The 25,822-nt window shown below is 40.2% G+C and overlaps 1 protein-coding gene across 13 annotated transcripts in view; it reads right to left on the bottom strand.

Annotated features, from left to right (window-relative positions):
- Window positions 1-25,822, bottom strand: part of FOXP1 (forkhead box P1) — a 513,657-nt gene that overhangs the window by 400,757 nt on the left and 87,078 nt on the right. For 2 of the 13 annotated variants that reach the window (XM_081901947.1, XM_081901944.1), the window contains exon 4: window positions 17,040-17,125. The exons of the other annotated variants lie outside the window; for them this stretch is intronic. The gene's annotated coding sequence lies outside the window, so the exon portion shown is untranslated. The remainder of the gene's footprint in view (window positions 1-17,039; window positions 17,126-25,822) is intronic. 13 annotated transcript variants of the gene reach the window in all.

Below are 25,822 nucleotides of genomic sequence, written 5' to 3'. Positions count from 1 at the left end.
CCAGAGAGAACCATTTCTCCATTAGGGGAAATGGTACCAAGCCTATGACCAGTGCCAGAGAGAACCAGCAGTGATTTTTAAAGGAAGCTATATTGCTCACAAGCTCCCCCCATCCCCCTCTTGTTCTTCCCCAGATCTTGCATGCCTGATTATGGGAGGTAGGGGGATACATATTCTCGCCTACCCTCAAATCAGAAATATCCAAGTGATGGTGACAGCGTTGTTCTCCAACATTTCTCTCCTCTTGCGTTTCATAACACTTCTTAAGATTAATGAATTCAACTAAGATGTAACTTTACCAGAATGGAAGTGCCTTTGCAGCCATGTTGCCTAGACATGACTGCAATCAGTGAGCCTTCTTAAGTCATGAAGAAAACTGCTGAATTGTTAATGTCTACAAATACAGAGCCTAGATGAGTATGTGACTGCTGGAGTAACAAATTTCCTTTCCTCCTAAGGCTGTGTACATATAATGGGAAATACTATTAGGTATTTCTGTAAGAGGATTTTGGCAATATGACTGACCTACCCTCCACTCACACATCTGCTACATTCAGGATACTGAAAACTCTTGGCTCACAGGAAGGATCAAGGTTATCCAGTTTCTCAAATCCACTTCCCATACAATACAGTGGTACCTCATGTTAAGAACTTAATTTGTTCTGGAGGTCCGTTCTTAACCTCAAACTGTTCTTAACCTGAGGTACCATTTTAGCTTATGGGGCATCCCACTGCCACTGCACCACCACCGCACGATTTCTGTTCTAATCCTGAAGCAAAGTTCTTAACCCAAGGTACTATTTCTGGGTTAGCGGAGTCTGTAACCTGAAGTGTCTGTAACCCAAGGTACCACTGTATAAGATATTAGGGATACTGTATGTGCATATGGTAGTTGTTCTAGGTGCTTCCCTCCAGGAATAAGCAGGTGCAGGTAGGCTCAGGTCCTGGCTGATATATACTGTACAGTCCTTCCAGGAGTCAACAGAATCCACTGGACTCTTACGGGACTCTTAAATGAGCAAAGAGCACATAGGGCATGCCCCTAGCTCCATTCCTGGGTCTGCCCTGGAGCCATTTTTTTTTTAAATCAAAACTTGGCAAGCATCTGTCACACCTGAAAGATGGCAAGTCATAAACTGACTAGATATCAGAACCACTCAGCACAGGCAGGCTGGGCCTACCTATAAAGAAAAGGTGAAACCCAGGAGCAACAACACTGTGAAGTTGTGAAGGATCAGGCTATCCAGTGCGGCTGCAAGCATCACTTGAAAAATAAAGTTGTGTGAAACCATTCCCTCACACATATGCACACATACATACTGACAGTTATTATATTTGGCATTCGAAACTGCTCAACAGCAGGTCCTTTTTAAGGCACTAACAGGCCCGGTGGGAGGGGGGTTAAATCGGAGCTCCCCATCTCTTCTCAAAGCACCCTGTGTCAAAGCCATTTTATCCACAGTTGGAATATGCCATTTGTTAGTGTTGATATGTGCCCTTCTATGTGTCTGAGGACCAGGAAGAAACTGTCACCAACACCGGGGGGGGGGGGGGAGAGAGCTCTCTACAATATCCAAACTTTAAATTATTTATCAGCATTACCCATTTCATTTATTTTATTTTTTACAACAAAAATCACTAATATACTTTAAATTTTAACATTCTATAAATAAACGTTCGTTTTATCAGAATGCTAAATGCCACAACACACCATATGGGCAGGCACGAAGGCGAGTCCCTTTGAAGGGGAGGATTATCAGGTTCCTGGGAAAGCGAACGCGAGCAGGTATTTCTTGAAATATATTTGCAGGGGCTGTTCTCAAGGTTGCTACATTTTCCTTTCATCTTTTTCTTCCCTTTTGTCTATCTTTCAGCTCTAAAGGACTGTCATGTGCTAACTCAACACTAGTAGGGGGAAGAAAACTATTGTACTGCCTGTTTCCTCACAGCAGATCCCACGTATTGCTGGCTATGAAACCAACGCTGTAAGCCAATCTTTTTTAAAAAGAGTGATCAACCCGTTCCTTTCTGTCCACATCCCACCCCCACCCCCCTCCTGCCTATACTGTGGGGTTATAATCTCTTCTAGGCTGGGCACAACTGTTCCAGATAGAAGAAGAAAAAAAATCTCCTGTCACTAGCTGTATATTTACGCTAAACCCTCACTAAAGGACTTTATTATAATATTATCTCATTGATACGAGATTATGTTTGAACCACAACCAACCCATACAACGCATTAGCAGGCCGAGGAAAGCTCTCTCAAGAAAAGCAGCATAGCATGGATTATTTTAGTCGGGACACTTAAACAGCGTTCTAGGACTCACTGTAAAAAGAAATATCACTTATGCCCCTGAGACAGATTTGGTGCGTAGATGCGCTAAATATAAACACACATTCGTAAACACTTATAACTTCTGGCCACATTCCAAGAATTACTCAATTCTTATTACTCTTAAGCCTTTCAATATACAATCACTTTCCAAGAGTCCTTGATCGCACAAGATTTCACGCAATACCGCTGGAATTCTTTTGATGAATCTCAGGTCAGAATCTCTGAAGTGTTAAAAGAAAAAGAAAGGGGGGAAAAACCCTTCACCTTTTAACTCTCTTCTGTAAAAGACTGCACGGCTATATAACTATATAGATAGAGATATATGGAATACAGCATTTGCCTTCTCATGTTCCTGCGAATAATATGATAGGTTAGCTACATTATCGTTATTCAAATGAAATTTTGAATACTTTTTTATAACGCCGTTTTCTTTTCCTACAGCCTGACGAAAACCCCACCCCATAATAACACAGCCTTAAAGCAATCTGTTACGATGGACCATTTTACTTATTCTACAATTTCTTACCCAAATTACACAGGTATAATTATTTTGACACTGTAATGAAAAGAAAATGGGATTTGGGCACTGTGGGTTTATCTAATAACACTATTTCTTGCCAGACTTCACAGCTCTGACAGTCACAAAGAGCCCTGTCCATTCCAATAGGAAATATTTGATTTTACTGTAGGAACATTATTTATTTTCACCAAGTTGCTATTATCAGAAAGGATATGATAGCTGAATAATAAAAATGAAATCAAGAAATTCTGGTGTTTCAAGGCTTTATTTTTTCCCCTGCTCTCACTTTTGACATTTTCTTCCCCTGGAGAGACAAGATAAAGTGCTGTCATAAATGGGTGACTTTTCTTGTCAAATGACAGATTTGATTCTCCATGGCAACCACAAATCAAGGTGCTAGTCTGAATTAAAGCTTCTCTTAAAAGGCGTCTTTATGTTTATAAAATGAATTTAAATTAAATGGGTATTAGGTACAGGGCTTTTTTTTTTTAACCTCAATTTATTTATTGACTAAGGAGCTCTCTGCCGTATGCAGCATATTTGCATTTTAAGGAAAGGCAACATATTGTCCTGGCAGATGCACAAACAAAGCAAGTTACAAGGTCATGCTACATATACTAGTTTACAGTACTATGAATGGTATACAGATGGACAGCAAGCAGTTAAGAGGCACTTAAATATTGGAAAAAGCACAAAAATTACCTACGGGGTAACAGATGAAGGAAGTCTCTTCTCATCCTGTAACACTGCTTTCTTCCAGAGAGTTAATAAAGAGTCGTGTAATTGTCATAAACAGAATGCCAAAAAAGCCGGAAAACACCATAATTAATCAGATGCCTCATTCTGTGCCCTTATGCAATCTTACTATAGATCACGAAACTTCAATTGCAGATGGGTTTTATTCTGATTTCTAAAGTAATCCCAATTATTTTGTTTTAGAAGAATTCAAAATCAGGTTCCAGCATTAAACAACAACAACTCCCCTTTCATTACAAGATTTAACCAACACACACATTTAAAAATAAAAATAAGAAGACAATTGGTTGAATCACGCTTCAGTTAGGCATTATGTTAGCCTATTGGTTTATTTTATTTTATTTCCATAAAGGGTGAAATAACAGAAACAAATTATATCTCTTGGTCTTAGTTACAATCTTGAAGACTTATTGCCCAGAATTCTTCTTTAGAAAAAGTTACCACATTTTATACCAATGTAACACGCAGCTCAGAGGTGGTAGAGGAGGAAGAGTCAGAGATTGTAAAATGCCAAATTCATATACTGAAGCCCTCTAGAAAGTAGCAAGCACCAGGGGAACTCTTGCCTCGTACCTGCCAGGCATGTGCAGAATAAGACAGGGCAGTCCAGCAGACGTCTAACATAATCCAAAACAGATAAAAAGTTTTTTCCTCCCCTGGATATATTGGTGGTTACTACAATCCAGCCTCCATATATACCACCCTTGTAAGCTCTGCCAAATTTGACTTTAAGCTTTCTGAAGTTAAAGGGAGTTTATCCTGTATTAACAGAAGATCTTCTCACATTTTTTTTGAAGTTATTACATATCCTTTTATCCAAAATTACAGTTTTAAGCAGCAGGAAAAGCTTTGCTCCAGCAGGATGAAGAAAAGGGGATATGATTCCTGCTAAGGCTGTATTAAATTCAAAACTGGCATGCTGGTTGGGAGAGAATGTCTTAAAGACTACTACCTACAGATGATGGAGCCAGCAAGAGGAGGTGAAAGGCCCAAGTACCTGTACTGTGCTTTTTGATAAACTGTTCTACAGCAATCATGAAGAATCACTTTGGCAATACAGTCAATACAGACGCTTCAGGTTGCGTGTTTTCAGGTTACGGATGTGCCAAAACCCGGAGGTACTGGAATGGCTTACTTCCGGGTTTCGGGGCTCGCACATGTGCAGAAGCGCTAAATCACACTTTGCACATGCGCAGAAGCTCCAAATCACAACCCGCGCGTGCACAGACGTGGCGCTGCAGGTTGGAACGCTGTGGGTTGCAAACGTGCCTCCTGCAAGGATCACGTTCAAAACCCGAGCGTCCACTGTGCCCACCTCTTGAGAGGTTTTTTTTTTTTCAGGTACTACCGCTGTTGCTACTACTGCTGTGTTGTAACACTGGCATACAACAATGATATTGCTTCCTCCCTGCAATGATTGTGGGTGAATATATGTAAGAAATGTAATATCAAAATGAAAAATCCATGGAGAATTTGGCTGTTCTTCAGTGAAGGAAGTTTACTGTGTGTGTAAGAATCAGTTTGCCTATGTACCATGCTAAAAGACTTGCCCAACAGGTAAACAAGATATTGAGCATGAGATAAGCACTTACCTCTACAGGGTGCCAGGGATAAGGGCCTAGCACATGGGTGGCCATTGTGGTTCCCATGGGCCCACCAACACTTCCTATGGTGTCCACAGTAGTTCTTAGTAAATATCCCCTCAAATAGCCACAGTGCACAAGGGACTGCTTGCTCTTCCTGTTCAGTTCCTACTTTCAATGGCTTAAACCAGGCATGTCCAAAGTGTGTTTCGGGGGCCCAATCTGGCCCACCAGTCAGTTTAATTCGGCCCCTGTGGGTGTAGAAAAACCTCAACAACTTCAAAAAAAAGCTCAACAACCTTGGGGCAATACCCTAAAAAAAAGCTCATCAACCTCAATCCTAAAAAAGGGTCAGCAACTTTGGTTGGCCCTTTGATCGGCCCTCACAGCCCTTCACTTCATCAAATCTGGCCCTCTTTGAAAAAAGTTTGAAAAAAAGGCACCACTGGAGCCTTAAACTCTACCACATTGAACATGCCCAGATTTCACTGGATCTCAGGATTGGACAACCACCTTCCCTTCCGAACAGAGAAAAGGGGCTCAAACAGTATCTCTCTGTGAGTATGGCAGCGGTTGACGTACAGTACATACATTTTCCACATCAGTTTGTCAACCTGCTTCTTTCTCAGCTCCCTCAGCAGGAGAAGCAGTGGTTTCACCCCAGCAGCCAATGCGGCTTGTTCCTCCGCGTGCCAGGGGCTGGTGGTGGAGGGTGCGAGGCACAGTCAAGCCCCACCTGTGATATGCCACTGGGTGAAGGCGTCATCATGCTCTGGCCCTCACACCGGTCCTGGGAGATGTATCAATACATTGCCCAGGCCTAATGAAGAATGGCAAAAACATTTTGGTAGAGGGTATCAAGAGATCAAAGAGGGATTTGGAGACTGGAAAAGGCAGGTCATGAGTAAAGCTCATAAATGAAAATCGCTCTGGAATGGGTCATTGTCAGGAACTTTTGTCTAAAAATTATGATACGGGGAAAGCTGTAATTGCCCTACAGTGCAATGCAAAATGTAAGCTACATCAGAACATCCTTCTAAGTATTGTCTAAGACAGAAGTATTATTACAGTGGTATGGCTTTTAATCTTTCTAACTTGTTACAGCATTCAAGTAAGGGCCATTAGTCAAGAATACAACACGGTATAGCCTACTTTGCTAACTCCAATGGTGTTTGACAAAGCAAGCATCTAGTTTTACTACTGTAAAATAACTCAGGACTGATGAGCTGGTAGGGATTCCTTATTCTTGCTCCTTGTGAGAACAAACTCTCTTTCCCAACAATTACATTCTATTACAGCTCCCTAAAAGATACTTAGCAGGCCTCTGTCTTTTTAATGCAGCGGCAGCATCACCATCTTGGGTTGATAATTGTTGACTGAAATACTGCATTTTAAGAGCTTTGAGGGGTATAGAAAGTAATCTGAAAACCACTATGTAAACCTTTGTTACATAAAATCAGGAGACACTTTGCTAATGTAGCACGGTAAATGTAAAATGTTCATTAAAATAAGCCAAGCTCATAAAAGAAATGTGAATTTTATTAGCAAGGCAGCAGAATCTTTTAGGGTTTTATCGTGGAAAAGAAAGAAACAGACAAAGAAGAAAAGGGGAGTTCTACCTATTTTTACTCACATTGTAATCTGATTACAGTGTTTAGATGTATCTATCACAGCAACTATATATTTTGACTCAAGAAATGCTTGTGGAAATATAAAAAACATGGTTAACTTCAAACAACACCTTCCTGAAAATCCCCTGTACTTCTAGAAGCACACTTCTTCCCATGGTCCAGGGTTGACATGTCCCCAGTCTGACACCTTTTTGTAAAAACACTGCATATGCACATAGGTAAAAAAATAACAACTCCGTCCCAGGTTATGAGACTTTTAAAAGCCATATATAAATGAGCAAACAGGGTTCACAGTGGCTGCTGAGAAAGTACATAGAACATATCTGTATATGAGATATCTTCCATTCGAGAACAGAATGAGAAATAACATGTAAGCAAGCAAGCAAGTTTACACACTGGCTGCATTCAGATGTAACACTTAACTACTGTTAAGCAAACTGGCCTGCGAAGGGGCTGAACGCTGAGATCTCTCACTTCATGCCTCCCTTCCTCCAGCAGAAGGCTAGTTCTTGGGTTCCCAGTCGCTGCTTACTTTGAAGACACAAGCCATGAGTGCTAGTTCAGGCATAACAATAAGCCAGAGATGCTCTGTGATTTGTTTCCCCACTGGAACAGCAGGACTCCTTGGGATACATGCACCAGCTAGCACGCACCTTGTGCAATGGCTAATTTTCCTAATCATAGTTAATGGCTTACCACTATGTCCTCTGTTGGGGCTTTTTTCGTCCCATAACCACAGGATTCATTGGACTTGGTTGGCTAGTTCTAAGTTTACAGTAGAGAATATGAGTAAGAAAAGGGTCTCCTTGGAGGCTAGGAAAAATGATCAACACTCTGAACAAAGTATGTGTGCATGTGAATTTTAAAAAATAAAAGAGACTTATTCCTGAGGAAAAGTGCATAGGGAAAGGCCACAATAAGCCATACTTCTGAGTAGGAGTTAGATATTTGAAATCTAAGGAAGATATCCCCTTGCTTCATAGAAACCCACCCCTACAACTACGCTGCAGTATTAACCAGTGGGTAATTTTGAATGTGCAAACTGTAAGCTAAAATATGCAAAGAGGCCAGCCCCCTCCCATGAAACAGGCCTTACTGCTCCCTGTTTATGCCCTGCTTCCATTACACCCCATCCTCTGTTGTTTCCCATGCCAGAATTAACACTGCAAGTCTCTCAGGGCAGAGAGCTATAACTGGCTGACGGGGATGATAACTACTTGTTATCAGCATGTAATAGGCAATCAATATTAATTGTAAAGTTAAAATGGCAAAGGACCCCTAGACAATTAAGTCCAGTCAAATACGACTATGGGATGCGGCGCTCATCTCGTTTTCAGGCCGAGGAAGCCAGTGTTTGACTGCAGACCACATGACTAAACAGCTTCTGGCACGATGGAACACCGTGACAGAAGCCAGAGCGCACGGAAACACAGTGGTACCTATTTATCTACTTGAACTGGTCTGCTTTTGAAATGCTAGGTTGGCAAAAGCTGAGACAGAGTAACGGGAGCTCACCCTATCACGCATATTCGAACCACCAACCTTCGGACTGGCAAGCCCAAGAGGCTCAGGGGTTTAGACCACAGTGCCTGGTCAGCCATTAGTTCCAGACATTCAGCAGTACCACATCTTAGATCCAGATCTGGGATTCAGATATGTGGAGTCTGTGTAAGAAACATTGGCTGTATGAGAATTCAAACCACAGAACATCTTGGCAAGGCTGCATTCTCCCTATTGGCATCACAGATGTCATGCCATTGACATCTGTTTTCTTACTTTAATCTGTATTGTTAAGACATAGGGTTTGTTAAGACGTGCAATTTAGAGATCAAAAGCTATGGGGATGCAAAATTTCTGCAACAGTTTAATGCTGCTAGATAAATGCAATCCCAATAAGGCGCTGCAACCACCCAGAGTGTAGATGATTTGTACTTCGTCTTCCAGCCCTTAGTGTAGCTCTTCAAGCTTGCCTAGACATTCAACCCACAGTGCCAGGCATATTCTACAGAGTTTCTCACATAGTTGGCATACGAAATAATTGGAGAGAGACCAGAGGCAATTCCTAAGAGGGTAGAAAAAGCTAGATTCCTTGAACAAATTTCACTTCCAAGCATGACAATCTGGCTGTGAGCTGGTAGAAAATACTACTGTATGTGCTCTTAAAATAGAATGGCTGCGTGTCTATAGGACACAGAAACAAGCTATGGGATGGTGTTTAAAAATGGTACGTTGAGGGTCAGACACCAGGTCTGCCCTTCCCAGATCCACTTAGGATCGGATCCAAACCTCCCTGGAGTTTGGGCCAATCCTAAATGGGTTTGTTTTGACACATACTTACATAGTGCCCTTCTCCATCTCCTGTTCCTTTTCCAATAATTCCTTGGCAACAGGGCAACATGGAAAGTGCCAGAGCTCTGTTGCTGTAATAAGCCTTGGATGCTTTTACAGTTATGCTCTGCAGCATCCAGGGTTCTCGGAGTTTATAGGTGCTGCTGCAAGCATGCTAAGAAGTATCCAGGGACAACAGGAACCTTAGGGCACTGCTGTGTATGTTTGCCACAGCATCCAGAAATGTTGTGGATCGCAAAAACTACACACACACCCTAAGATGCTTACTATCTCTAGAAATTTGTGACAGACCCTATGGCCCAATTAAGACCTTATTACACTGCCTGTTCTGAGCTCTCCCCTCTGCCACCACATGCAAAAATGTGGTGAAAACAACAGTGGGGCTCATGTCAGGATGCTGCAGTATTATTATTTACTAATTTATCACCACTTTTCTGCCAAGAATTGTTACCAACGTGCCTGGCAATGGTTATAATTTATCACAAAAGATACAATGGAAGATATTACGGGTACATGAGGGTGCAGAGCCTGTGCCACATAATTACTGGGGAGCAGAACCACACCACTAGCCATGTCCCTGAGCTTACGTAGCTTCCTTGCCCTGCCTCTGACTTCCATACATTCAGAATGGATATCTGCAGAGAGACCTATACTTCAACCTCTATGCATGTAGATTTCCCAAGAGCCAAAGCACAGTGTTTCAGCTTTCATGTAAGTTTACACACGTAGACTTCTCTTTTGCATAAATCCATACTCAATGTGTGGGCATCAGTAAGGTTTCACAGGCTCAGGCGAGGCCAGGAATGTGGGACCACTCCCCAAGTTATCCTAGGAATGGAACTTGTATGGCATTTCTTTCCAGCCCCGATATCTGAGGACAATGTTGAGGTTTCTGGCTCTTCACTCTGGAGAGTGGGGCTAGCAAAACTGCAGGTAGATCCAGGGGCTGGCAAGACAGTGAAGATGCTAACCCAAATCTGCTGATATGCAGACTTTTCTGTCCCCTGACAATAGGGAATAAATACACACCAGTGCCAATTAAGAGCCCATATTATTTTGCCAAATATCTAGAAGTCACCCAGTAAAATAATCTGCTTCCCCTGTGCATATTGGAAGGAGACAGGGGATCCGCTTATCGCTTCTTCTAAATCTCACAAAACCATATAATATTTGGACCCAAAACTGCACAGACCAGTAGAATTTAGATCTTACTTTTTAGCAGGTATTTCAGATGCATCCCTCACATCATTGCCTAACTGTTACAACACAAAGAGTGAATTGCTAACCTAGGTATCTCTTCTCAGCTGCTTTCAGAGATGTGTCCTAAAGCAAGAACTGTATGCCAGCAATTTGCACTGCTCATTTTTAACAGGTATGCATGGGCTCCTAACATCTACGTTACCCATGAAAAATTAAAGGCCAAACAGACCTTGAATAACATGAATTCAATAGATATTATGTTGGGAAATGTTTTTGAATCTGCGTTGATCAAATACTCTTGAGCAATGCTTCAAGTACTGTGAAGGGTTCACACTTCCATCTGTTAATTCTTAACTGCCATGTTTGTTTTGCTGAAGCTATGTCAAACAAGAAAAAGAAATGGATATGTGTTTAATTTCTCAGAATATGGTTGAACTCAATTAAACATTTTATAGGGGTCCTTTTTTAGGGGACAGTGGATTATTAAATACTTCTGGCCACGGATTCTGTAAATTAAAACTGATTATATTCAAGTGTTGCAAAGGCCTGTTTCAGACATCAATCGCAAAACCAACCGCAAACCATTATTTTGCTATTTAGAGTACCTCACAGGTTTGTGCATTCTTCCTCCCCCCTCAGTCCATGCATTTACCACATCTTTTTTGTGATTATCAGCGAGCTATGATTTACTGTGCTGTCAGAATTATCATAAAAATAGTTTAGCTGGTTTCAATCTCTAGTTTGAGAGTGAACTGCAGTTACACTGGGTGAAGGCATCTCACAAAAACCTTATCAGTAACCACCAAAGAGAGGCGGACATTTGCATGGGACAGAAGACAAAGAATGCAAAGGGTTGTACAAATTCTTAAGGCTTGATCTGATGACTTGGTGATGTGACATCTGAATCTACACACTGGTTGAAAAGGCAGGAAGTCCTGTGGCTGTTTTGGCCACATTTATTGCATAACAAACTCAAAACGTATAAGAATGCATTTTCAAATAAAATAACTGTTTTCTTAATGCTATTAATACTGTTGAATTTATTGCTGCTCCTTCGTGTTTATTAGTGTCTATGGTTAGATTTCAATGTTGATGAATTATTTTGTGTTCTATTTTCCGGAAGCAACCATGTGAGAGCTTAGCTCTAAAAGGAGACTTAAAATATTTTAAATAAATAAATATTGACAAGAAATCACATGAAATGCGTTGAGTTGGCAACAGCCGATCTGGATTTGCTTGATTGCTTAACTATAAAGTTAGCAATATATTTTGGAGGACCTCTAACATGGACCATATGGCATTATGCCACGCATAAATAAAAATATGCTAGAGCAGGTGGGCTGGTTTAAATTTTATCTCACGGGTTAAATGCGGCTTGCTAAGCTACCAAGAAGCATTTGTTCTAAGTATATTACAAAGCAATTAACATAAGTTCAAAGATGTGGATTTCAGAAATCCGATATCCTGCTTATTTTTAAACTCCATGCAGAATTTTTTACTTTAAGCTTAACAAAATGCCAGGAGCTTGAAATCAATAAATGTTCACCCAAAGTTTAAAATAGTTTCAAGCATTGCACCTGTTTTTGGGGGCCTCTCCGATTTGTGTAGTCTTACAGTTCCCTTTCCTGACTTTTTAAGATGGACTTATTATCCTGCTATTGGGCAGTGGCCACACAAACAGATGAAGACTGTAGGTGTGAGTGCAAATGAAAATCTTATTAATTTAAGAACAGAGCTAAGATGAAATATTATAAATGGCTTTCCTAATCTTTATAGATATTATCTATGATTGTTAACATTATTGGTAAACGTTAAGTTTCATCAAGTCTGAAATCAGGCAGATAGAACTCTCCTGACATGTGCTTCACCGAATAGGAAGTAATTCAAAGTTTGGCTGTACTTTTACATAATGCTAAACCTAAACCATGGTTTAGCATGAAGTGCACAAGCAGGAACATGCTTGAATTACGCTTTGGCTTCTTTTTCTTTCCATGGCAAGGTCTTTACCAGATTGTTACTAATGTTCATTTGACATACAAACAATAAATTGTAGTTTAAAATACACTCTGCTTAGTTTCTAAGCTAGCTAACTTCAAAACATGGTTTATTAACCTTACTTGTTTAACTAATAGGAGTTTGTTTCTGGTTCAAACTAAATAGCAACTCAGGCTTTTGTGAAACTAAATCCTAGTAAAGCTTTCTCGTTCATGTGGTCAGGGGGAGTGGTAGCACATGAACCTAAGGCTTCTCTCGGGTTACCTGCTCATGCATGCACTGCTAAACCGTGGTTTAGCCTTACAGGAGAACCATAGCACTAGGGATACTAAAACTAATGACACCCTCCCTACCGATTAGGACTAATCAACAACAATTGGCACTGGAAGCTGCAGTACTTTGACCTGATGAGAGAAACTGCTGGTTTGACAGTGTCCCTATATCAACATTTTCTGCACAAAGGAAAGGAAACGTTTGCCTCATGGTATAAAACATCATGTGTTTGGCTCCAGTCAAAATTCTTATATTGTCCTCATGTGACACAGAAGTGCAACCGGGAGACATGAGCGGATTTAATTTTTTTATTATTTTTGATGCCATACAAAAAATACCATGTTACTAATCTGACATTTCTGTTGAGTGAAAATTTAATGAATAAATATATTTTTATAGCTTGGGAAAGGTCTCTTAATGTCCTGGGTGTTAGTTGGAAAGGCGTGTGTTAAAGATTGTGATGCATTCATCAGAACAAACTAGATAGCCCTATAAATATAAACAGGGGACATACATTTACAGCCCTGGGCTTCTTATTAGTAATTTCAAAGTGAGAAGATAAGGGATGTTTATGAATACAAGTAATTTATGGTGTTCTGACTGCTAACTATTTATTTATATGAGGAATTACATCCCACACCTTTCTCATATATATGTGTTATTTAAGGTGGCTTATAATAGTTAAAATCGGAATATTAAAGTAACATCTTATGGATTCAGGCTAGATCCATCGATCTGAATAATAATTCTATGGACACCTAGTGTGCTGTTAAAGAGGCATTAAAGATATTCTCACCCTCTAAAAAAGTGTCCCCTTACCAATCAGGAAGAGCAATCGACCCCTCCGCCCCCCCCCTTTTGCTGGGTGGTGGAGTTTGATTAGACTGAGAGGTCTCATGGCAAAATAGGCTATCGGCCAAACAGGTGGGAAGCTGACCAGCAATATCGTTTGCACACATTGATTCAACTGTGGTGGGGAATCTGTGGCCCTCCAGATGTTGTGTGGCTTTTGGCTGTGCTGGCTGCATTGATGAGAGCTGGAGTCCAACATCTGTGGAGTCATAGGTGCCCCAACACTGAACGGAAACATTAACATTGCAATCCATCCTATGTATGCGTACTCAGAAGTCCTATTGAGTTCAGTGGGGCTTAGTTTTCACATCAACTAAACATAATGCCTGAATCAGCTCAGAGGTTACCTTCAAATCATTATTTGGCTGTTTTCCTCTATACAGCATCACTTAAGTAAAGGTAAAGGGACCCCTGACCATTAGGTCCAGTCGTGACTGACTCTGGGGTTGTGACGCTCATCTCGCTTTATTGGCTGAGGGAGCCGGCGTACAACTTCCGGGTTATGTGGCCAGCATGACTAAGCCGCTTCTGGCGAACCAGAGCAGCGGTGTTTACCTTCCCACCGGAGCGGTACCTATTTATCTACTTGCACTTTGACGTGCTTTCGAATTGCTAGGTTGGCAGGAGCTGAGACCGAGCAACAGGAGCTCACCCAGTCGCGGGGATTTGAACTGCCGACTTTCTGATCGGCAAGTCCTAGGCTCTGTGCTTTAACCCACAGCGCCACCCATGTCCCTTAGCATCACTTAGGCCTGGTTAAAAACCAGCAGCTGTGCAGAGGAGGGGAGCAGTGTGGCACCCTCCTGCAAGTGATAGTTGAATGTGTTTATCAGGATGTTCCAGCCTGCAGGTGAATGCACTACTGTTGCTAAAATCTTGCATCAAACTTCTTATGTCAGAACAATGCAAAAGGCCATTATCACCGCCTTCATCATTAACAAGATGTATAGCTAGATACCATCAGCATATACTACTGCAGTTGTACCAGTCTCACAATATTCCCAGCTGGTGCTGCATACAATTACAGCAAGGGAGTGAGCAGCAGTTCTAGTTCTCACCGAATGGTTTCTGACAACTCAAAACCCTGAAAACATTTTCTTCTGTGACAATGCTCTGAATTTTTGAATGGTGTTCCTCTAGCCCTTTCATAAAACTACAATATTAAGGATTATGATTTTATTATTTGAGAGCCATGAAGGATGAAACAGATTTCAAACTGCTTTACCTGTGTAGTGAGAAGGCATCAACAGTTCCAAAGGCTTCAGGAATCTATGCTCAGAATGAAAACAATTCATGGGATAAAATGGAAGCCCTGTCTATATGGTCCCTCTACAAAACACATATAAACTAATTATGCTTATATGTAGTGGGTGACAACCATCCTCTTTAAATGTTTAAATAGATGGTAGATAGATAGAATAGAATAGAATAGAATAGAATAGAATAGAATAGATAGATAGATAGATAGATAGATAGATAGATAGATAGATCATAGATAGATAGATAGATGATAGATAGATAGATAGATAGATAGATGATAGATGTGTGTGTGTGTGTGTGTGTGAGAGAGAGAGAGAGAGAGAGAGAGAGATACAGATGGATTTAAATCTTATATTTATATTTCCCCTGATTAAATATTATAATATGCAGTTTCCAGCTCTGACCCACCTTAAGACAGGGTGAGTTAAAAATCTAAACAAAAACCCACACACATAATAATCATTAATAAAAACCAACTGCACAGCATTCAACTTATCTGTGATTGTTGATCATAGTAATCATCATTACATAATTCATAGCTTTTACACCATTTAACGAATATCTTTAGCTCCAGTGAGCAGGTTTATTCGAATGATAGGACATCGCTTAATCTTCATCTAACGTTTTTCTAAAAATGCTTGTTAAAATGTGCAAGGAAGGGTTGCTTGCAGCACCATATAGCTATACCTTTCCTTATTTTTTGCACCATTTCTACTATATAATTCTCCAACCCTGCCCTGAGGTAGATGGACCAATGATCTGACTCAGTATAAGGCGGCTTCCTAATCTTTGCACAGATTTCTTTTGCATTAAGTGATCCCTTACTTTGATGGCCTTTTCTGGCTATGAAAAAGCAGCCCTTTTTTCATTTCCAATTTGCAACCAATTTTCATAAGGAAACTGGAGAAAAACACTGAAGAAAATACCTACTTGACGCCTCTTAATTCAGTGGCCATCAGTTTGACAAACAGATGATAAAGAATTAAGGAGAAGAACACAGCAAAAGTCAGCTGTTGATCTTAGGAATTTCCATTGAAAGGACCCCCCAGGGGAACTTTGAGAAGTGTTCTCAAAAGAAACAGAAATCTATTTTGACCAGGACTGAGCTGAAGAATTTGGGCCCGGTAATTTTTGTAGGTTTTGAGTGACGTGGATAGTAACAGATAGCAGGTGGGAGTGTTGGCATTCACCAGGCCTCCACAGCTGCCTGTGTTGCTGCTGCATACTGGGACGAAATGGTCCAGGCAGTGGCAATGTCAGTGCAGTGCAAATTCACCAGCGGGATCACCGCCACCCAACCCCACTGTGCCCTACCACATGGCTGATAGCTGGGAAGCCGTCAGTTCAAATCCTGCCTCGTATATGAATTCATTATGCCAGCCTGCCTATGGCACATCTACTCAGAAGTAAGCTCCGTTGAGTTGAAAAGGACTTACTCACAGGAAAATGCATACAGAATTGCAGCTTAAATAGTCTCCAATAAGCTATCATCTCTTGGCCTCCATCCTCTATATACAATATAGATATACAATATACACCTGCTTTATAAAATCACTGAGGTAATATATGTGAAGCACTTTGAAAGCAGCTTATAAATGCTAAGTACTGCTATTAAACATTCTGATAGTGCTGCCTTGGGATTTGTGTGGGTGGGGTGGAGAGGAATGTCAGTAAGGTTAAATAAATAAATAAATGGTGGGATGGGAGCAAATCCGTAAGTGTGGTAAGATTACGAAGGAAATTGGGTGAAGATGGAAGGATCAAAATGAGGATCACCTTTGTGGCCTGATAATTTTGAGATTACTATGTGGCCGTATAAAAATGTTACCAGTTTACTCAGGTTACTACAATAGCAATATAACAACACTGACAGCTTGTCGATATTAATAGGCTGGTTTAATGCATTATCAATGCTAATCCAATTTTACTCCTTTCCTGGACTCTACCAGACAACAGAAGAACAAAAATCAGCCTTAGAATGGCTGGGAACTACTGAATAACATTGGCAATACTTATATATTAATGGGAAACGGCAGCTATGTTGCTACACATACCTGCAATTCACTGTCCACTTACAACCTATTTGCCATAAAATTTATCCACTACTTCTTTTAAAAAAGCTTGCCAGCAATTTGAAAATCATGTATGTGATCATATATGTATATACAGTCATGCACAAAAACACTATGGACTAATAATAAAATCCTGTACATCAGGGGTGGGGAACCTGGGCTTGCCATGGATCAAATTTGGCCTGAGATGCCATTTCCCCCAACCATGCTCACCTGTCACTTGTGACATCAGCTGATGGGCAGGAGGATAGACTGCAATTCTACGTTGGTAGCTTACTTCTTTCTCACCTCCCTGTGAGCTGATGGAGAGGGGAGAAATAAAGATGCCTTTTGTAGGAACTGGCTGCAAGCAGGAAGGAATCAACAAGCACAGGCCAGGCAATGTGGTGCTTCAGAACCCCACACAAGGTATTTCGACAAGTGGATGAGGCAACCCACCTGTCAAGGTTTGCCTCACAGTGGGACCAGAAAAAGATCTGACCCCACAGAGCCAAAGGGGTTTCCCACCCCTGTTGTGTATGTTTACTTATAAGCTATTAGTTTTGAATGACGCTAACTCCCAGGTAAGTGTACAGTCCTATATCCACATATGTAAGGGGAACCCTAATTAAATTCATTGCTTCTGACTAGTCATGCATAATATTGTGCTGTAACATAGTTGCGCCTAGTTCCCATTCCTTAGAAGGCACACTAAAGTAAGAGAGATTGAGAAGCACTATTAAAATGAAAATATTCTTTTTTAGCTTCTGTTTCTGGGCTTGTATATCTAATTCACATAACTGAATAATTTGATTAAATTTTAATTGGTTATTTTATTTTTAATTGTTCTTATTGTGTTCTCTGGCTTGCTTTGGAGGCCCATGTGGGGTCAAAAAGCACCTGTAAATATTTATATAAACTAAATGAATAAATGAATTCCTATTGAACGCCAACAAATTATTACTAGTTACATCTTTGAAGGTGAAAAACACTAACTATTTAATATTTTTTTACTCTGTAGCCCCACACATTTTAGACGTTTGAATAACCAAAGTGCATTTTTCTTTTTAAAAATCCTGAGTTTTTCATATGAAGGAGAATAAATCTGTTTAATTCTGCATTTGGTTGCAGAGTAAGCAATTCACTATGGATCATATCCAAAGCTGTATGCTTCAGGAAAAAAAGCAGTTGAGGAGAACTTGGGGAGAGGTCAATTGAAGAGGAACATATCAATTGCAAAGGATAAGGATAAAAAGCAAGTTAAGGATAAGTGTGAGATTAAGCGATCCGGCTTGGTAACAGGAAATGCGGATTGAAAACGAACACAAGGGGAAGCAAAGTATTGTGGTAATACTTAGTCTCTTAATTTGGGAATGAAATACAGATCTTTAGCATGAAAGAATGGTAGAATGCTATCCACAATCTTTCCTGCTACAGAGTAATACCCCATTCAAATAAGCATATTATTTTATTTAACAACAAATCCTGGATACTAGTACAATCCTGTCATTCTTCTCCCTTTCCACAGTTATATACAGAATCTGCCTTTTCCCCACCTCCCACGTGAGTCATATACAAATTCTTTCCCTGAAAACTTCACGTCTATATTTTCACACCATACATATTTAGTAGTTTCCTTCTTCTGGGCATCAGAATCTCTTCTAGGCCTGTGCATCTTCCCTTCTCATTTTCAAGTATCAATATACTCATTTCCAATCTATTTAAGATACTGTGGTGATGGCTAGTAAGTTAGTTCTGGGCTGCAGTTTTCACTTCAGGATTTTCTGGTGTTTTCAGTGGCTGAGGGAAAGCTGGCCTGGAACATTTTTGATAGTCAGTGGGGAGCATCTATTTCTTTAAAATGTTGTTAAGAAAGGAGACTTACCACAGCAGTTACAGTATGAGGTGGCAGAGGAAAGAATCAAGTCTTTTTTCTTCCTCTTAAAAAAGAAAGAAAAGAAAGACTGAAAGCCACCACTTCAAAAGGCAACAGAGATTATGAGAAGTGTTCCTTTCGGGGAACAGATCAGTGGCTAAACTCACACATTTTGTCTGTTTGCCACCACTAGAAGCACTGACAAAGCTTTCAACTTTTTGTACATCTCCAAAATGTAAGATAAAAACAAAATAAAACCTACATACAGCAACAGTGTTTTGTGTTGTATAGGCTCCTATGATGTAAGTAATGGGCCCTGCCTGCTAGCCTGCTCCCTAAAAATATCACTGGTTTGCTCATTTCTATATATAGGGTTCCTACATTCTGTGTGGACTGGTTACATTGCAACATGTGCAAATGGCTTTAGATACCTATTTGTTGTTGTTGTTGTTTAGTCATTTAGTCGTGTCCGACTCTTCAACAAAAAAAAAACAGCAACAATTTGTTGTTGCCAAAGGACAGCTAGACATATAAAGGGCCCCATTACCTTCAGTAGCTTAGGGCCTCATCAAACCTAAATCCGGCCCTGCCAACAAATGTGGTGATGGACATTTTCAGCCCACTGTTCTTACAAGCTTATCTCTTCATTCAAATAAGCTTCAGGCTGTACGAGATGCACAGACAACAGGAATCACAAGGACCTTAGCTGCTTGCCACACTGTTTTATCATGTCAAAAGGAGAACTTGCCCGTCTTCTCTTCCCACCCTCATCACTAATGAAATGCATAGGTTCTGATTCATAGATAACTTTCACATCTCACCACTGAAGATGGGGAGGCAGCTCAAAAAAAAAATCCCACCTGGACACCAAGAGTAAGTGAACACATTGAAGCACCTGCTTCCTGTCACAGTGCACGTAGTAAGATCCACAGCTGCGCCCCCTGCCTAAAGGTATCTCCTTCTGCACTGCCTCTCTTTTCATGTGTCCACAACCATGCTTCACCCAGTATTCTTTGTTAGGAAAACAAGAGACGGGTACAAGTTCAAGACATCTCCAATAACTTATTTCATATGTTTCAGAGCCATGGCTTTCAATTATTCTGACTGAAACTTCTCAAATCCCATTTAAGATATGGCTGCTATGCAGCAAGTGAGCTGCTCCTTTTGGAAATCTGAAGTTAAACAAAGACTTTTCTCTGTAAGGTGTTTTTCATGCAAGGCCTGGAAATGCAATTACATTTAATTTTTATAATAAAGTCATACAATCACTGGAGGTATGTGTTAGAAGGTACATTTTATTGTTTTTCATCATGTAATTGTGTGCTTGGTTGCTTTTGGGCTCCTTTTTTCTCGTAGTGGGAGGTGTTGTAACTTTGGACAAACCACTTGTCTGGGGATGAGATTGGGATGTGACACTAAGCAGTACCTTGTGCTGCAAACCAAAAAATGAAAAGGACCCACCCTTCTTATTTCATATTAGCTGTATTTTAAAGTAATGATCAAAGAGAGCATGTCATTTGTGGTAAATAAAAAGATGTCCATTACAGACTAAAAGCAAATTGAAGAATATGGGAAGCATTTGGGATTTGGTTATTCACAAAAAAATATGAGCCTGAATTCACCACTTCATCCCTTACACAGACGTTGTAGTATATAAATGCTTTGGAATCCATCTCTCTTTTTTATTACTTTTAATAATAAGTTTATTTATTATTTTCCCATTTTACAACAAATCATACAAATTAACAAAACCGAAAATAACTTCAAATCAACTCCCCCCCCCCCCAATCTGTGGTTCATTCCATTTTATATTTATTGCTGCATATCCAGATTAATTCCTTATTTATTTATTTTCTCTAAAATTTCCTTAAGTTATCTTTACTGCTCGTTTTACATTAACTCTGCTAATGTTTTAAGTTGCTTACAATAAATTTTCAAATATTCAATAATTTCCCCCAGTCTTTATTAAAAATTATTTCTTCCAGATTCCTTATTCTTCCCGTAAGTTTGGAATCCAAATCTCATCCATCCCTATCCCACAGAGAGTTTGTTGCGGAGGAGGAAGGGAAAGGAGATTGTTAGCCGCTTTGAGACTCCTTAAGGGGAGTGAAAGGTGGGATATCAAGTCTAAAACTTCTTCTTCCTATGGCAATTCAATCTCCCACAATATATATAAAATGAATGATATAATATAAGCCTCTGCCTACACAATTTTAGCTTTGGGAAGGAAATAGGGGCCTAACAACTCTCAGCACCCTTAACAAATGGCAGTATCCAGGATTCTTTGGGGAAAGCCAAGACTATAGGAAGCACCTAAAGAAACCAGTGTCTGCATAAGCTTACAGATGATCTGCGATTTAAGATTTAGTCATGTATAAGAAATGAAGGAAAGGGGAAATTACAAAGGAGGAGTATACACAGGTAACCAACAGTTGCAGGGAGAAGGTCAGGCAGGCCAGAGCTCAGAATGAGCTCAGGTTTGCAAGAGAAGTTAAAATTAATTTTAGAAGGTTTCTTTGGATAAGTTCACAGCAAGAGAAAGAGCAAGCAAGGAGAAATGCTATTGGGTGACAGAGAAAAGGTGGAATTGCTCAACACGTACTTTGCCTTGGTCTTCACGCAAAAGGAAAGTGATGCCCACCTGGTGATAACAGAATAAACTATGCAAGGAGGGAGCTGCAGCCCATGATATGAAAAGAGGTGGTAAGAGAACACCTAGCTACTCTAAATGAATTCAAATATCCAGGCCTGATGAGTTGCACCCAATGGTACTAAAGCATGGGTTTCTTATAACTGACAGATCTCTTATCTTCTTTGATAGTGTTACAAGATTGGTGCATCACAGGAATGCTGTGGACATAATGTATCCTGATTTCCGTAATGCTTATGATGAAGTCTACCATATTTTACCATAATAGAGATGGTGTCTGGATAAAAAATGGAAGGGAGTTCAAAACGTAGCTTAATATCAGCCATTATCATTGACAGCCACTGTATTTTCAAGGGCAGAAATGTAACGAGCTCAGCACATCACTCAGATGTTAAATCTTGAATTACATTTTTAGACTAATGACTACATCTCAAATTAAAAAAGAGCTTTCATTTTACTTGTTTATTTATTTAAACATTCTGCCCTGCCTATTGATGGAGGGCCAAACCACATGTTATGCTTACTGTTTAGTGTGCAACTACATCCAGTGTGTTCTCTTGAATCAATTATAGAAGGTGATTTCCCCAATAGTTACTGGGCACACAGCATGTGGGAACTGGAGCATTTGCAGCCATGATCAGGACAATCATGCACACATCCAAACAGCTATGAGGTGGGAGCAGGCGGGAAGGAGCACCAAAGGAGAAACAGAAGCACAGAAACCAAGCGGAGAGCTTGGTCCCTCTTCCACCAGCCTGCTTCCTCTCTTGTATGACCTCGCCAGCATGGAATTTCTTGTTGTCCATTGCTAACAGATGAGCGAGAGCTTAAATACAGGACTGCTTCAAAAGCATATCCACATGTGTCACAGTAGCCAATGCAGATGTTATAACGGCACAAATTACCATGGCTTGGTTGTTCAATGAAGCGGATTTGCAAAAACGGGCCAAGTGTCCAGAATGACATGAAATATGACATGAAATATGTGAACTTACTTTTAAAAAAATGTGGGGATAAGAACTTAATAAAATATCTTCCAGCTTCCTCCCCACTCACAATACTCTTCCTTACTTAGCTTAATGGAAAAGGTTAATTGCTTTATCTGAAATTATTCTGCTAAAATTTTCTATCAGAGCACCTTTCCACCAACAATATCTGCTTCATGCAGACATTGTAAGAGGACAGTTCACCAGCCCAACATCAAAGTTCCCATAAAGGTAGGAAACAGCTTCCTGTGCCTTTTAATGGCTGCATGACAGGGACACAAACACAACAGTTGTGGCATTACTGCTCATTGATAGCTTAGTATTCTATTTATTTCTCTGTAATGTAGGTGAGGGGAGCTCTGTCAGGAAAGGAGTTCGCAACCATACACAACTTAATTGCTAGTGGCCATCAAACCTGCTCTAAATCTTCAGCAGTGCTGAACATTATTATTACTAGGAAGAGTTATATGTCAAACTAGTTCTAGCGGAGGGCCGGCCTTGGTTTTTAACATGAGGCAGAACTCTGCTGGGACTGTACAGCTGAAGAATATAGGAAGAGGATTGCATGATTAAATGTTCCCCTACGTCTGAGTAAAATTAATATGACGTGGAAAAGAATGCTAGCCAATCTTCCCCAATGAATCAAGTTTTCTATGTACAAGGAGCTGAGTTTATACAAGAAGAACGTTTAGACAAGTGATCTTCTATCAGCCTTCTAAAGTGGTGCAAGAAGGCTATTTTTTCTGATATACAGATCAGCTCACAAGCCTTTGATATGTTCATATTTACACCTATTAAAATCACTTTCTGTACTATTGGCCTCAATAAAAATATGGGTCTAATAAACCCCAGTAAAAGTTAGAAACTTGCATTCAGTAATCAACTGAAACAACATAAAAGGAAAAGCCAAAGAAGAAAACGTGGGCCGCAATGACTTGTCTAACTGTACCTACTCCCTTAATAAATATATCTTAAAATAGCCTCCCAGTGATACATTTGCAGTGCAATGCAAAAACATTAGATTTAAGCTATGAAACAGATAATTTCACAGAAGTACATCTGAACTGAAGGATGCTGTCCAAACTTTATTTATTCTATAGGATGTAATGATTTTAGCCAGCATTACATTCTTTATTTTTCAAGGAATCATAGAGTCTTGGAAGGGCCTCCAACGGTCATCTAGTCCAACCCCCTGCACTGCAGGAATCTCAGCTGAAGCATCCATGACAGATGGCCATCCAACCTCTGCTTTAAACCTCCAAGGAAGGAGAGTCCACCACTTCTTGTGGGTGTCTGTTCCACAGCTGAACAGCTTACTGTCAAAAAGTTTTTCTCAATGTTCAGTCGAAATCTCCTTTCTTGCAACTTGAAGCCATTGGTTCGAGTCCTACCCTCCAGAGAAAGAGAAAACAAGCATGCTCCTTCTTCCATGCAACAGCTCTTCAGTTATTTGAAGATGGCTATCTTATCTCCTCTTTTCCATGCTAACCATACTCAGCTCCTTCAAGCGCTCCTCATAAGGCTTAGTTTCCAAACCCCTGAACATCTTGGTTGCCTTCCTCTGCACACGTTCCAGCTTGTCAACATCTTTTTTGTATTATTATTTCATTTTTAATGGTACAGCATCAACATAACCTTGACACATTAGTCACCTTAGTAACAAACAAGTGTACCATATTCATGCATAATTGAAATCTCAATAGGATATTCAATTTAATACATAGATAGGTTAAAATGAATTTAAATAGATAGTATTTCAACAGGATAAAATCCAGCATTGAACTGCTTCATGTTACTGCAAAATGGAAACAAGAATGCCACTTTTGAGAAGTCCACACTCTGTTTGAAAACCTGGAAAATTCCACAGCCAAAATATAAAGTATTTGTGTAAAAATTATATACTGATTATAACAGTAACCAGATTCTACTATCACTGGTTACTATTATAACTTTAAATTACCTGAGTGTTCTATTGTCACCACTGTGTCATAATTTCTCTCACTCTCACACACACAATATTACAGATTAGGAGCAGGTGGATTGCAGGTTACTTTTCTGTAAAGTGAGGACTATCATATGCCGATTTGGTCTAATCTAGGTAGATGCACTGCTGAGAGTGAACTGAAACTATTCATCAGATGGTTTAGATAAGATCAGAAAAGAGCTTAGATCATTCTTTGCTAAGCTGCTGCCCTCCAGATGTTTTGAACTACGATTCCCATCAGCCCCAGACAGCACAGGCCTGTTCCTTTCAGCTTCTCAACCCAAATACCTCTCTGAATTCCTTTGGAGCTTGAAAATAAGAATGAAGACTTGGCATAAAAGGTCTCCAAAAGAGAAAACCTGCTACACAACTCATATTTCTGAAAAGGTTGCATTCTGAGCTTTTTATTATCAATGTTTTGGGGAATATAATACAGTGGTACCTCGGGTTAAGTACTTAATTCGTTCCGGAGGTCCGTACTTAACCTGAAACTGTTCTTAACCTGAAGCACCACTTTAGCTAATGGGGCCTCCTGCTGCCGCCGCGCCGCCGGAGCACAATTTCTGTTCTCATCCTGAAGCAAAGTTCTTAATCTGAAGCACTATTTCTGGGTTAGCGGAGTCTGTAACCCGAAGCGTATGTAACCTGAAGCGTATGCAACCTGAGGTACCACTGTAATAGAATAAGTACCCTACCGATTTTTCTAGTCCAGCATCCTATTTCTTATGGTGGCCGACCAGATGCTTCAAGCAGGACATGTGTGTAATAGCTCTCTTCTGCCATTGTTCTTCAGCACAGGTAGTCAGAGGCACGTTACCTCTCAGCCCGGAGGTCAAGGTCTTCTGCCATTGACATTTAGAGGGCAAGCATGTAAACCAGGCCCTCTGCTGAAGTTGTTTAAACGTAACAGGCACAAAATAGCCTACTAGCCACAGATATCGGTAATGTATCCATTTTAAAAAATGCACGGCATTCTTCTGCAATCTGAACGCTGACTTCTGCAGGACAAGGCATCGACTCTTGAGCAGAGGTAAATTAAGGAACTGTGCAAGGGGCAGTTACCAAAAGTCCATGCTGCCAAAGCTAACCAGGGAGCACAGAAAACAAATCTTCAACATGTGGTGCACAATGTTGCTGTTGCCATGGCAAATATTCATGTTTCAAGAGAAGTGTTAAATCTTGTATCAGAAGTCAAATTGGCTGCCAAGACACATTTTCACAAGTAAGGGAATTTTTGTCTTTTCAGAATGGAACCATTTTTCAGTTGACACTGACTTTTCCCTAAAATAAATTCCTCAGTAACTAAGCCAATCACACTTGACTGAGTCCCAAAAAAATAAATAAAAATGAATTAGTCTATTCCACTACAGAATTGTCAACAGTTTTGTGTGTGTGCATGCAAATGCCTTAAGAGTTATTTAGAAAACCCAATACTCCAATGCTAATAAATATTTAAACAGCTACCTCAAAAAAGACCTTAATTGCAGCACTGAAAGTCATTCAGATTCTAATAAGAGAAGG

This window comes from Podarcis melisellensis (assembly GCF_964234715.1).
Source record: "Podarcis melisellensis genome assembly, chromosome: 2".
NCBI lineage: Eukaryota > Metazoa > Chordata > Lepidosauria > Squamata > Lacertidae > Podarcis > Podarcis melisellensis.
Note: the sequence above shows the minus strand (reverse complement) of the source record. Positions and strands in the feature narration are given on the sequence as shown.